The following is a 13,943-nucleotide window of genomic DNA, read 5'->3' as shown; positions in this document are numbered from 1 at the left end:
AGACATTACTAAAAACATTTTATAATTATCCAGGTGATTTTCATCTCCACTTAACAGGACTTTTTGAGGAGTCAGTCATTATTATAGTGAACAAAGCACATTCACTCCAGGGGCTTTGCCACCCACCAACAGTGAGATCATGAAAAGTCTCTTCAGTTCACTAAGTTTCCTGATTAACAATTAGTGATTAATCAGTTTCCTGATTAACAGATTAATAGTTATTTTTACTATTAGGGACTGTGGGGAGGCTAAATATCTTCTAGCTAAAAAAAATTACATTTATATTTTTATGATAAAACAGAATCAAATTATTCTATTCATAACAATAGTATTGACTTTGGACAGTAAGAAGAGTATGAGCTTACAAGACCTATCTCAACCAAAGAGTTAATGGTCAACATTTATTGAGCATTTAGTGTACGTCAGGCACTATGAAAGACTCACATCCATAACATCATTTAATACAACAAACCTAAATGTTATGATTATCATATCTATTTTATATATTTTCAATGCTATAGGCCAGATTAAGGAGCTTTGGTGGTACAGTAGTTAAGTATTTGTTGCTACCCAAAATGTCAGTGGTTCAAACCACCAGCTGCTCCACAGGAGAAAAATGAGGCAATCTGCTTCCACAAAGATTACAATCTTGGATACACTCTGGGTAGTTCTACTCTGTCCTATGGGGTCACTGTGAGTTGGAATCAACTCAATGGCAGTGAATTTTGTTTTTATTTTTTACATCAATTCTGCCTCCTAAGGATTTTGCAGGTATACCAAACTCACTGCTGTCAAATTGATTTGACTCATAGCGACCCCTCCATGGGTTTCCGAGGTGGTATCTCTACAGAAGTAAATTGTCCAATCTTCCTTCCAAGGAGTGGCTGGTGGGTTTGAACTGCCAGCCTTCTGGTTAGCAGTCAAATTCCTTAGGCACTATGCCACTAGAGATCCTACATAACACTATATTTAATTCCACTTTTGTTTCACCAAAAATTTCTGCTTTCTATAAACCAGGTTATATGCTAATTGACAAAGATGAATAAAACAAGTTCTTGCTCTGAAGGAGCTTACAATCTAGTTGGAAGGGCAGAAAAACTGTTAAAGAAGACCGACTGTGGTAGCTGCTCTGGCAGATATAGAAACAAAGTGTTAAGGAACTTTGAAGAACAAGGAAGTCAATAATGAGAGAATTCAGAAGACCTCACAAGATGATACTTGAATATAGACTTGAAAAATAAGTTCAATACCAACAAGAAATGATGGGGAAAGAATTCCAGGTATAGCATGAGTAAGCACTTGGCATTTGTACAAAATTACAAGCAAACTTGTATGGTCAAAGTTTGAGTACATGAGGAAAGAGAAGAGAGATAATGGTGAAAAGGCATTTCATTTCAACAGAATGACTATTGAACGTTTATTCTGTGACAGTCACTCTTCTAGACTCTTGAGTTACAACAGGGAACAAATAAAAATTGCTGCCGACATGGAGGTTACATTCTAGAAGAATCTTTGATGTCATAAAAAGAAGTTTAGGCTATGTTTTCTGTATAAGAATTTTCTTTTAAAGTAAGTTAATGATAATTCTTTCTTCCCTTGAAGTCTATGAACTCCATAAGTTGAATTTAATGCACTTTGCCATTAAATGATGAGCTATATGATAAACTTTAACCTGGTTTCAACAGTGAACTGTAACCTGGTTTCAATGTTGATGATGTATGACAGAAGGCTACTACAAAGTCAAGTAAGAGATATAGAATTTTCTGAGTTTAGATGCCTAGTGCCACATCCATCGTTTTATCCAAAAGTAATCATTTGAAACAATAAAGAAGAAGTCCCAACTAAGATGATAACCAAGCACTTCATAATATTTGTTTTCTTACAGAGATGTGCCAACTACATTAAGTGGTATTTCCTACTCAGTGTTGGTAGGGCAGACACTCACTCCTTGGTCGACTTCCTGGATCCCAAAGTCTCTCAACCCAAGAGCCATGTCAGGGCTCCTATTCATACCAACACAGATGTCAGAATCTTATAACCCAGGCAGCCCTCTCTATTCCAGGCCCTGGTAAACTCCCATTTCCAGAGGACCTCTACAGTAGAAATTGGTCTGAGCTGTCAGATTTTATCAGGTACCTTAAAGAAAGCTGGTGATGAAATTTTTCATAGAGTAATTCTAAATATGGCAGAAACAGAGCATCTGGCACTAACTTGAGTACGGACTGAGCCCACATTTGATACACAGTCCAGAACTTCAAGGGAATGAATTATAACTACAACCCAGGTTGGATTAAACTAAATTTATAATGATAGCAAATACTCAAGCAAGCCTGTTAGATGACTTTAATATTGGAATGGAGTCTCTAGGCTCTCCATGCCCTCCAAGTTCTATTTGAGAGAAAGGGGGAGGTAACCTGAAGCCTGCAATTCTCTTGCCAGTAAGCCAATTAAAGAGACTAAGAGCACATCTCTCTCCAGCTGCCTAAAGCATTCTCAACCTAACAACCAGCACCTCTCCCAGTGATACATAGAATCATAGGCAAGGACTCAAAGTCATTCCCAGAGATCTAAGCCTTTTAAAGAGGCTTTGCAAAGACATAAGCACAGTAATTTTTATATTTATTTTTTGTGGGGCAGACAAAGGCTCAATGTCATTAGAGTTTCAACCTCTAGTGCTCCACTATGCTTTGAAAGTGGAGGCAAAAAAAGGAAGAGAAGTAAGACGCCTATACTAGGCACTTTATATATTATGTAATTTCCACAGAAACCCTATGAAGTAGGCATTACTGCTGTCATTTTACAAATGAAAAAAAAGAGTCTTGGCAAGATTAAGTGGCTTTTCCCACATTATATAACTAGAAGGTGTTGGGGCAGGGTTGGAGTTAGTTTGACTTCGGAGTTCATGCCCTTTCCACTATGCACTGTTGCTCGATTTTCAGAATGAGGACTGCTGATCTGTGTGCTTCTGTCTCGGAACTCCAAAATGTAGAGTTAATGTTGAGGCTGCTCAGTCCAGTGACTCTATGGGAATTAACCCACTGTCAGCTCCTTTGGAAGAGGAGAAAATTCAAACCAAGGTCAGACAAGAATTTCCCTTTCTCAGTACCAGTGCAGTTGTATTCAGGAATATTTTAAGCCTCTTCACCAAATTAAAACCACCAAACTAAGTAAGAACAAACATAAAAGGACCTCTTTTGTTGTGTCTTACTTCCTCACCCAGTTCTACCTAAGTAAAAGATCCAAATGTAACAGATTACTGTCAAGGTCAAATCAATCTCTTGTTTTAACCTAGACCAATAAGCATAACAACATCAGATGGTCCATGTCCAGGCTTTAAGCAATACGTAATGACAAGACTGAAAGACAGGAAAAGGCAGCTGAAGTAGTTCCTACTTATGCAATATTTGTTCAATTTAGGCTTAACTCAGGTCAGTGGTTAGGGCCCCAAAGTTTTTAAGTCTTAAATGGGTATCCATGCTTGAAGTAAATTCATCCAATATTAATGTATGTGAAAGAATTTTATAAACAGTAGTCAAATAAAAGATTATATGCCAACAATTAAATTTACCAGGAAGACCAAAATAGTAATAATAAGGGACAAATATATGAGTCCAGAATTTTCTAGAACAGCCCTCATTTCAAATATTCTATCTGATGGTCCCCATAAAATTAAAATCTAGGAGACCAACTTTTCATTCAGAAAATATTCCTACTGAAAGTACAGATAGTGCATAGATGAAACAATCAAAACTTGGCCACAAGCCACAGAAGAATTCCAATATAAAGACCTCTTGCACCAGAGATCCTCCAAGAGTTGATTCTGATGGTCTGAGTGGTCTTCAAGATTTACCAGTTAATTTCAAGCCAGCAGCTGTCAACACAGGCCCCTCCCTAAGATGCATGGCATTTTTTTCCGGGTGAAGTGGCACATTAGTTCATCACCAAGCCAGTGCTTATATGCAACCACAACTGCTTCTAACCTCCTACCACCATCCCTACCTCTCCCACCCAGCCACTGCCAAAAAAAACAGTCACTGCCGTCAAGTCGGATCCGACTCATAGTGACTCCTCCTTGAGTATCACAGGTGGTATCACTGCGGAAGTAGGTTGCCCAACCTTCCTTCCGAGGAGTGGCTGGTGGGTTTGAACCTCCAGCCTTCTGGTTAGCAGTCAAGTGCCCTAGGCACTATGCCACCTGAGCTCCTAGCTGCTGCCATAACACCATTATATATCTATCATAATGTTTTTTAGTTTCAGTAAAGTGAAAAGTTACCCTACTCAAGAGGTTCTATATGCACTTGCCCTGTACCTTACTAGAATGCTCCTGAGCACCAATAAATACATCCATGATAATGTACTAAAGGGGAAAAACTAATCAGCCAATTTCCAAGTATAATTTAACTATGACTTCTGGAGACAGTGCCCCAGGAAATGGCAATTTCATACATGTAAGTAGGATAGACATTTGAGAATAGCCAGCAACATGCAATACCTTTCAAGTTACTCAGAAGACCACCAGCTACACTAAGTTAAGACCCACCCAATCCATCATGCCAAATATGGAGAACCGTCTTGTTTAATGAATATAAGAGTTACTTGACTGGCAACTATACAACAACCTCTCCAGTAATCTTATGAATTCATTCATTCAACTAATCTTTATTTATTCATTAATTAATTATCGATTATCTAGCCTGGGCCTGACAATGTGATAAGTGCTATGAGAGGCACATAAAAGAATAAGATATGATCCATGTCCTAGGATCTTACAAAATCCTATAGGGAGACAAAAGAGGTTGATAAATATATCTAATAAAAGTAGGAGAGTCAAGATCCAGCATGGCACATTCCACAATGGGGAATGGGATCCAAAGATTGAGTTCTATCACTCACCTCTTCTTGTCTTTCCAACTGTTTAACTTTAAATAGGTCAACTTCCATGAGCCTTACGGACATTATTAGCAACTGTTGTTGTCGTTACTTGCCATCAAGTCAATACCGACCCATGGTGAACCCACGTGTGCAGAGCAGAACTGCTCCATAGGGTTTTCAAGGCTGTGACCTTCAGACGTAGATGGCCAGTCCTATCTTCTGAGGTGCCTTTGGGGGGGGTTCTATCCACCAACCTTTCCACCAGTGGTCGAGGCTTAACCATTTGCTCAACCCAGGGGCCTTCATTAGCAAGTACTTTGTTTAATTTTTATGAACACAATATAAAGTGTGCATACACTAGCTTTTATGTAAATACCTTACCAACAGTAAAAGGGATACATGAATGCTAATCTCCAGGTACTATTTTCTAGAAGTATCAACAAACCACCATGGGAGTATAGAATAGGAATCTCTTCCCACCCAGAAGTCTTTTCTAAGTAAAATGAAAGCGTGTTTGTGAGATTCAAAGGGGGAGAAGAAAGATCTTAAAAAAGGGGGGGGGATTTGTGGCAGAGGCATAGCAACAAAACCTTCCAGACATGTTCAAGGAATAGTAAGTAATCCAGACCATATCTGTGTTATTCCTCCTGTATCCCTAGCATCTGAAGCAGTGTCTTGCACTTACTACACACTCAATAAAATGTTGTTGAATGAATGAATAAATGAGTGAATGAATGAATGAAATACTCGGTGATTAGTAAAATATGAGAAGAGACATAGCCAGAGAAGAGCTGAAAGAGTAGGCTGGAGCCAGATGAAGTATCCTGATTCTATTCTTCTTCTGATCTTCTGGGAGACCAATACTATCCCTAGTAATAAGATGTTCTAAGTGAATGTCATGTTCCTAATAAAATCCCAACATGGTTACCTCCTCAACTACCGAATCCTACCAGCTTCTCTTTCCATGACTATGAGTCACATGAAATTGACCGGCAGGAACTGACCTGAAATCTTTCAGGAGCTTCAAGCTAATCATGCCTATTTGTTCAGTGAGTAGCAGTTACAGTCAAGCATCTAAAAGACACTCAGATATTCATTTTCTTCCACATGAACCTAAGAAGGAAAGGTACCTGCCAATCAGTCATGAAAGTAAAATGGAGGAAGGCATCAAGCCGTTCTACAGATACTAGTGTTAGTGATTCTGAGAGAGATACAGAAAGGCAGTGATACCTCCTCCTTCAGAAATAGAATGACTCCTTTGCAGACAACTGCTATACTCACCACATCCTCCACACATCTGTCTGGCGTGAGGTGTTCTATGTGGGGTTTCCAGGGACAGTATGAGGTAGGGGAGAGAATACAGTCCTTCCTTAGAATCACATGGACCAAGATGTGTGACTTTGGGCAAGGGAGTCAAACTCTATGAGGCACTGTCCTCAACTAAACAAGGATAATAAAGAGAAACTAATGGCACATAGTAGGATACATTAAATCTTAGTTCCTCCTATAATATGAAAAGGAGGTGACCACAAAAATTAGAGCTTTTCTCAATCACTTCTCTGTCTGTATCTGAGAGAGGGGCAGAGAGCTTGTGTCCTTTGAAATGGAGAAAAGTAAATCCCAATAAAGAAAAATTTAAATAGAAAACAAGAAAAGATCACATGCTGAAGAAATTCAGGACCTGGAGCAAATCCTATGAAAAATCAGACAATGTCAGAAGGTGGAAGGATAGAAGAGCAGAGGGAGGGAAAGCAAATAAATCAAGAAAATACCAAATTAGAAAGCCCATTTTTGAGTGAGTCTACTTAAGTGACACTCTCCTGGTCCAGGGTGGCTGCCACACCATTTCAGAAGGAAACGGTTAGACTCTGAAAAGAGAGGGAACAGAGCAGCTCACTGAGGAAAGCTGGGTTTTCAATAAGTGAAAGGGGATACGGAGCAAAGTCAAGCCTTGAATAGAGAAGCAGAAAGACCAACCAGAGTTGAAGAAGCAGCCCAACAGCACAGCCCCATGAGAGGTAAGAGAGAAAGAAAGAGCTGGGAGGCTGCAAGGACCCCTGACTGCAGATTGACAACCTTGTCAAGACTACACACCCCCTGGCTCACGATAAGGAAAATGCATGCTGAGAAGTCAGAAAACAATCCAGTGCCTAAGTCAGAGTCATAAGGAGAATGAGAGCAAGGCCTGAGAGTTGGGCGCTACAACCCTTTTATACATCAAAGATAACTGAGACTGAGACAAGGTAAAATGCCTAAAACCACCCACCTACAAGTATCAGAGAGAAGAAAAAGACCGTGGTCTGCCTAACTCCAAAGCTTAAACTCAGTCTACCACACACACCATCTTCAGAAACCCTAAAATCAACAGACAAGAGCCCATTTTGGGGGCACAGGGAAAGCACTGAGAATGAAACAAACACCTTGGATTCATTGGATTAATAGTAGTTTCTTTCTATTTTAAACTCACTAACCTCATCTTAAGATACATGCACAACTTAGAACCTCACTCTCACATCCCAAGTTCCCAGATCCCCCCAGGATCACCCAACTCCCTCCTGTCTTCATTTTTTCCCTCTGAAGCCCACCCCAGGAAGGAATTAGCCAAATCAGGTTAACCTCAGCATGGTTTTTTGATGATTATCAAGAAGAGGGTGGGGCAAGGCAAGGAATTGCCTAACACTGTCTTCTGTGTAAGGAGCTATGGTGTCTTCTGTATAGAAGAGTGATTTGGGAATCCCAAAGTCAGCATGTTATTCCTAACTCCACTCCTGACTCCTAGAGTCATCTTGTCCAGGCCACTTAATTCCACTCATTCTTCAGCCAACACCTTGGCGATAGCATGCCTCTGTTTCTCCCCAATCCTACCTACCTTGAAGGGACAGAATGACCCTTGAAGAGACAGTGTCCTCCAAGTGTGTCAGCAATTCAGAAACTGACAGCTTCTAAAATAGCTGGTGTGTGGTTGGGTGTCTGTTCCCCTCTGAAGGAATGGTGGTGTCGCCGAGGCAGCAGGATTTCCTTGCCAAGGCTGCTCCTGCCCGCCTCCCCATAAGGCCCTGTACTACCTCTCCTGTCCTGGCCTAGGAAGACTTTGAGCCCGGGGGCCGTGGCATTTAAGCACTGTCAGAGTTCCCATTTCAGTCCCCCTTGTGGTGCCAGTTCAGCATCTGTCATGATGACCCAGCCTGAACTGTATTTAGAAGCTTCGGACATGGCACTGTGTCCCAGTCCATCTTAGAATGACAGGAGATTTCCTGAGCACCTGGGCTTGTGATTCAACTGCTCCTTCTCCCAGGCAATGAGAGTCAAACTGACTTTCCTCTAATGGTCTGTTTCCTTCTCAGGAGGACACCCTTCTGTTAGCTACCTCTTCCCAGAGAGTCACTCTGCATCAGTGCTATCATACAATTTTTTTAATGCATGCTTTTTATAAAGCTTGCAATACCTGACAATGGAAAGGGAGAATAACAGGGAAAAAAATGATCAGGAAATTAGTTTATTACTCTGTGCATTTATAAAGATATATTTTCCTGGAAATAGTCTGGGAGTGCTCAGAATCTACCTGATACTGCTGATGAATAGAGAGAGCCTGTCTGTGACTCTTGACTTCCTGGCAGCCTTTAGGCCAGAATTGAAAGTAGCCTACTTACTTGAGTTCAAAAAATTATGCATCAATCCTGGCTAAACCCAAAAATCATTACCATCCAGCTAATTCTGACTCATAGTGACCCTATAGGACAGAGTAGAACTGCCTCATGTGGTTTCCAAGGCTATAAATCTTTACGAAAATAGATTGCCTTATCTCTCTCCCATATTGTGGCTGGTGAGCTCAAACCACTGACCTTTTGGTTAGCAGCCAAATGCCTTAACTGTACCACAAGAGCTCCTTCAATCCTGGCTGTTGTTATGTTGTTATGTGCTGTCGAGTCGGCCCCGACTCATAGCGACCCCTCCTTGGGTTTCCGAGGCAGTATCACTACGGAAGTAGGATTACCCAACCTTCCTTCCGGTTTCCGAGGCAGTATCACTACGGAAGTAGGATTACCCAACCTTCCTTCCGGGGAGTGGCTGGTGGGTTTGAACCGCCAGCCTTCTGGTTAGCAGTCAAGTGCTTTAGCCACTATGCTACCAGAGCTCAATCCTGGCTAGTGGTAAATAAATAAGTAACAACAACAAAAAGAAACTCCATTATTTAAACTTTAATGTAATCTTCACCCAGACAGGCAGACTGATAACTGTATAAAACTAATTGGGTGCCCTGCCCATATTGAAGATTACTGCATACAAAGTGGGTCTCAGCCTTCAACTCTGCTAGACCACAGGAGAAAGAAAGGCATTTTCTGAATTGACCCCCAACTCTCTGCCCTAATGTCCCTGACTAGAATCCCTTGGAGACACGCTGTCATTTAAAAGGCATCAGTGTTTGGCCTCTCCCCACTTCTGGGCAAGGACCCAGCACTCAGAGAATGTGGTTTTAGGATCATGGCATCTGATCCATTCTAGGATTATTTTCCCCCCTACTGCTCAGATGGGTGTGTTAATCATCACCTCCCTTTGTTCTGTAATAAATTCAGCCCTGGCTAATTCCAGGCCTCTATGCATCACTGGAGTTTAAAGATGGCATTTTGACAGGTCAGATATTTAGAATCAATGGACCACCAACCAGTCAAAAATCTTAAGTAGTTTTAGGAACATGTGGAAGTAATTTTTCCAAGAATTCACAAGTCTGGAGGATGAGATCTTATTGATGGCGTATGGGCTGTTGTATATATTAAAGTATTGCCTTATATACCATATTCTACATATAATTAAAATTGATTTAACAGTGAAGGCAGATTTTCCTCATTATGCCAAGTATGACACAAGTGTTATCAGATACAAATTACAATGGAGTACATACTATATAGTATGTTTAAAAGGACCAGTAAAAAACTAAGGTAAAGTTACAAGTAAATTACAATGACCACAAAGTTAAAATACAAATGTAATATGCTATGGAATTTCATAAAAATCAATATATTTTGTGTGACAATGTTTATTCACCTAGTTTTTAACTACAATCATTTCAAATGCATGCAGTAAATCCTGTGGAGGAAAAAATACTCCTTAAAATATTAATTTATTTTTTTTAAATACATTTTATTGAAATATAATTTATGTACAATGCAATATTAATTTCTTGAATCAAGAAGTTATTAACCTAAAGTCAGTGAATGGGGTCTGGAGGTCTGTAAAATCATTTGAAATTAAAAGCAAAATTTATGAGAGTTTGCATGTATCTGGAGAGAGGATATATGGTATTTACGGGATTCTGAAAGCAGCCTATGATTCCAAAATGCCAAGGACCACTGGTTTAATAGGTGTTCTTCCAGAGAGACACTCTTATTTTTCCAAACTCTTTTCTGAAATAATGTATAGCATTTCCTCTTAGCCATTTATTTCCATTGTGTGAAATACTCAAAAGAATAAGATGCAGAATACTAGCAGTGCATCTTAATAAAAATACATTCTGTCTCCTTTCTAAAGAAAAAGTGGTTGTATTTCCATGTGTGAATACAAGTAGCCATCAGGTTGATTCCAACTCATGGTGACACCATGTGTGTCAAGGTGGAACTGCATCCTCCACCTTCTTTTCTGAAGTAGATCACCAGTCCTTTCTTCTGAAGCAAGGATAAATTCGAACCCACTACCAACCTTTCAGCTAGTAGCTGAGCTACTTAACCATTTGCACAACTCAAGGATTTCATTTCCATGTGCAGTGAGTGATAAATGGTCCCGTGGGACCACTCCACATTCTCTGCGGGGTTCCTTATTTCCCATTTATCTTTATTTTAACCACATGCACATATAAGTGGGATTGATTTTCTGCTTTGTTTTGTTTATTATAATCTACACCAAATCTTTCTGGGAAGTAAGTGAATTATATATTATCTTTAAGTATATAAAAAAATTAAAGAAAATGGGGCTTTTCCTTTGGCCTCACTGCTTTTAATCTCATACTCTCTCACTCGTATTCTCCACCCTCCCGTTTCTCAGAAAAACATCAGTGGCATAGGAATTTAGGCTCACCAGGCTATGAGTCGGGCAAATAACAACGGCTTTTTGCCCGTGTGTGTGCCAAAATCGCAGCCAGTTTGTTATCGTAGGACACATAGTCCAGTCCCACTGCCTCTGTTCCTCACCAAGGATGTGCTCTCAGTCCATGGTCCCTATACCTGGAAAGAATCACCCCCACCCCACCCCTGGTGTCCTCCAGGGCAGTGACTGCATCTACTATTGCCCAGAAGCAGCTCCCCAGGTAATGCTGGACACAGCGAGGCAGGGATGCTGCCCAGCACAGGGTTCCCAAGGCTTTCCTAAAGGCCACAGCAGCGGATCTTGCCCAGGAGGGGAACATTTTGGTAAGTTTAGTTTGTTTGCTACTCAGAACCTCCTTGCCCTAATATCTTCATCTATTTTTACCACACTATGACCCTGAAGGCTCTGCCACTCTATGGGGAAAGAAGCCCTGGATTCAGAATCAGAAGGCAGTCGTTGGAGTCCTGGTTCTAACTTTTGGTAGCTGTATGACCTTGTAGATGACTCTCAGTGGAGGCAGCTGTAAAGGTGGGTAAGTGTCCTACCTCACCCAACTCAATGAGTCATCAGCTAGGTAAAATTATGCAGATGAAAGCACTTTGAAAACTACAAAGCGCCTTAGAAGTGTAATTTATCAGCACTACATTTAATCATTTAACCCACAGCAATTTCTTGCTGTGCTCTAAACACCATGCTAAATCTCTACTTACTTTACAGGGCCCATTAACAATGAGGAAACTGAGAGAGAAGCAAAATGGTGAAGTGGAAACAACTGTTTGCTGAGAGCCCAGAGTCTCTCTTCTCACCTATCCATACCCTCCCCACCCCCACCCCCCATGTTGTACACTTACTTTATGCCTGCTGAGCAGCCACTGCCTCTTCTTTAAAGTGCAGATGTTAATCCCTAGCTCCTGTGAAGCAAAGATCTGGATAAAATGACCTCCCCAGCGTCTTGCTCCATGACCTATGATTCTGCAAGATGTAACCGAGGTCACGGGATAGCTAATGGTGGAATGGAGACTAAAAGCCAGACCTGCTGACCAATGTACCCATCATATCATTGTCCTGTGGCATCTCCACCACAGCACATGGCCATCTCCCTGGAGAAGACCCTACAGTATAAGATCCTGAATTATCAACAAAAAACCACAGTACCATTAGGCTCACTTCCATGCTAAGCACATTTTACTATATTCTTATTCTCTACCTATCTACATATAATATATGTAGCAACTTTGCACTGATCAAGCCAAATACCCATCCGCCAATGGAAGTGGGCAGGTTTCTTCTTGTTTAAATGGTCAGATCACAGCACACACTCCAGGAGATCTGTTATATCATGAACTGCTTTATATGGAAGTAATTAGGCTACAAGATGGAGTCCGTGGGTGGCACAAATGGTTAATGCACTCAGCTGCTAACTGAAAGGTTGGAGGTTCGAGTCCACCTAGAAGTACCTCAGCAGAAAGCCTGATGATCTGCTTCTGAAAAATCAGCCATTGAAAACCTATGTTCTACTCTGACACACAAGAGGCTAAATGAGACAGAGTCAATTTGACGGCAATTTGTTTTTTTGTTGGGTCACCCCCAACCCCTGGCTGCAAGATAATTGTAGACAAATTGCTTCCATCATTATCATTGACAGGAGGCTTTGTGCAATCCAACGACAAAATATTTTGTACATAGGCCCCATGGGATTCCAGACTGGAGAAGAAGGGCCTTCTGCTTCTTTAGGGTAAAACAAAGGCCAGTCCCAGGGAAGCCTCAGTTTTTGCACAAAGGTTGAAATCAACTCCACAGCACAAAACAACCACAATCTGCTTCTCTAGGGTCCAATGTTCCTATCTCTTTTCTCCTCTGGGCCTCAGTGGAGCTCTTCCCTCAAAGCACACTTCACTTCACATTTGTCCTCCCACAGGGTCACTCTTGTGACAGGACTCAACAATGTTTACAACTTTCTTTAAGCAGCACAAGGGAATACCTAATGAAGGATATTGCCCTTGATTCTCATTTCTCCAATGGACCTTTGAAACATGCTACATGTTTTCTCAGAGGAAGTGACATCACTCAAGAAAGACCCTACCGTGGTTTGGGTTGGAATTACACATCTGGATTCAGTTCTCACAAATCTATTTATCCCTAAAGATAGATGTTCTGCTAACACAATCCTTAGAAGAAAGAATGTGATGTTTCTTGTCATGTTCCTAAACTACCTGCATAAGACTTCCTTCTTGTCATTATTTACAATTTAATTCTGAGCCAAACTGGTCCATGATAAAATACATTTCTCTGTTATGGATTAAGCTATGCCCCACCCCCAACCCCACCCCCCCACACACAAAAAATATTTTTTGGAATCCTAACTCCTATACCTGTGGGTAAGGAGCCCTCTGGTCATGCAGTGGTTGGACCCACCAGCCACTCCATGGAAGATATAGCAGTCTTCTTCCATAAAGATTACCCCTATGGGATATTTCTGCTCTAGGCTATAGAGTCATTATGAGTTGGAGTCAACTCTAAAGCAAAGGGTAAAATAAGTAATACCTGTGGGTATAATCCTGTTTAGAAATATGGTTTTCTTCATTTTGTTAATAAGATCCTATCAGTATAGAGTGTGTCCAAAGCCTAATCACTTTTGATTTATAGAAAGGGTGGATAAGACATAAATACAAACACACACTGGGGAAGACAGATGCCATGTGAGGTTCCTCTCAAACCAAGGAACCAAGGAATGCCCAGGCTACTGACAAGGAAAAAGCTGACATCACCAAAACCCTGATTTGGACTTTTACCCTCCAGAACTGTGAGAAAATAAGTTTCTGTTCTGTAAAGACACCTACTTGTGGTATTTCTATAGTGTAGCACTAGCTAAAACAGATGAGGAAGGCAAATGAGTTTCAACATATACATCAACTCTGATCAGCTGAAGAGTAGCTGTTGAGAGAACAAGAATGAGGAGTGTGAAGGAGGCCCAATCTAAGCTTGGAGGAAAG

The 13,943-nt window shown here is 40.8% G+C and overlaps 1 protein-coding gene across 1 annotated transcript in view; it reads right to left on the bottom strand.

Moving 5' to 3' along the window:
* Positions 1-13,943, bottom strand: part of TBX15 (T-box transcription factor 15) — a 131,122-nt gene that overhangs the window by 72,567 nt on the left and 44,612 nt on the right. The window lies entirely within an intron of this gene.

The sequence above is a fragment of the Orycteropus afer genome, unplaced genomic scaffold (assembly GCF_000298275.1).
Source record: "Orycteropus afer afer isolate SDZICR_OR568_19922 unplaced genomic scaffold, OryAfe1.0 scaffold00010, whole genome shotgun sequence".
Classification (NCBI taxonomy): domain Eukaryota; kingdom Metazoa; phylum Chordata; class Mammalia; order Tubulidentata; family Orycteropodidae; genus Orycteropus; species Orycteropus afer.
This window is presented reverse-complemented; position numbering and strand designations above follow the sequence as displayed.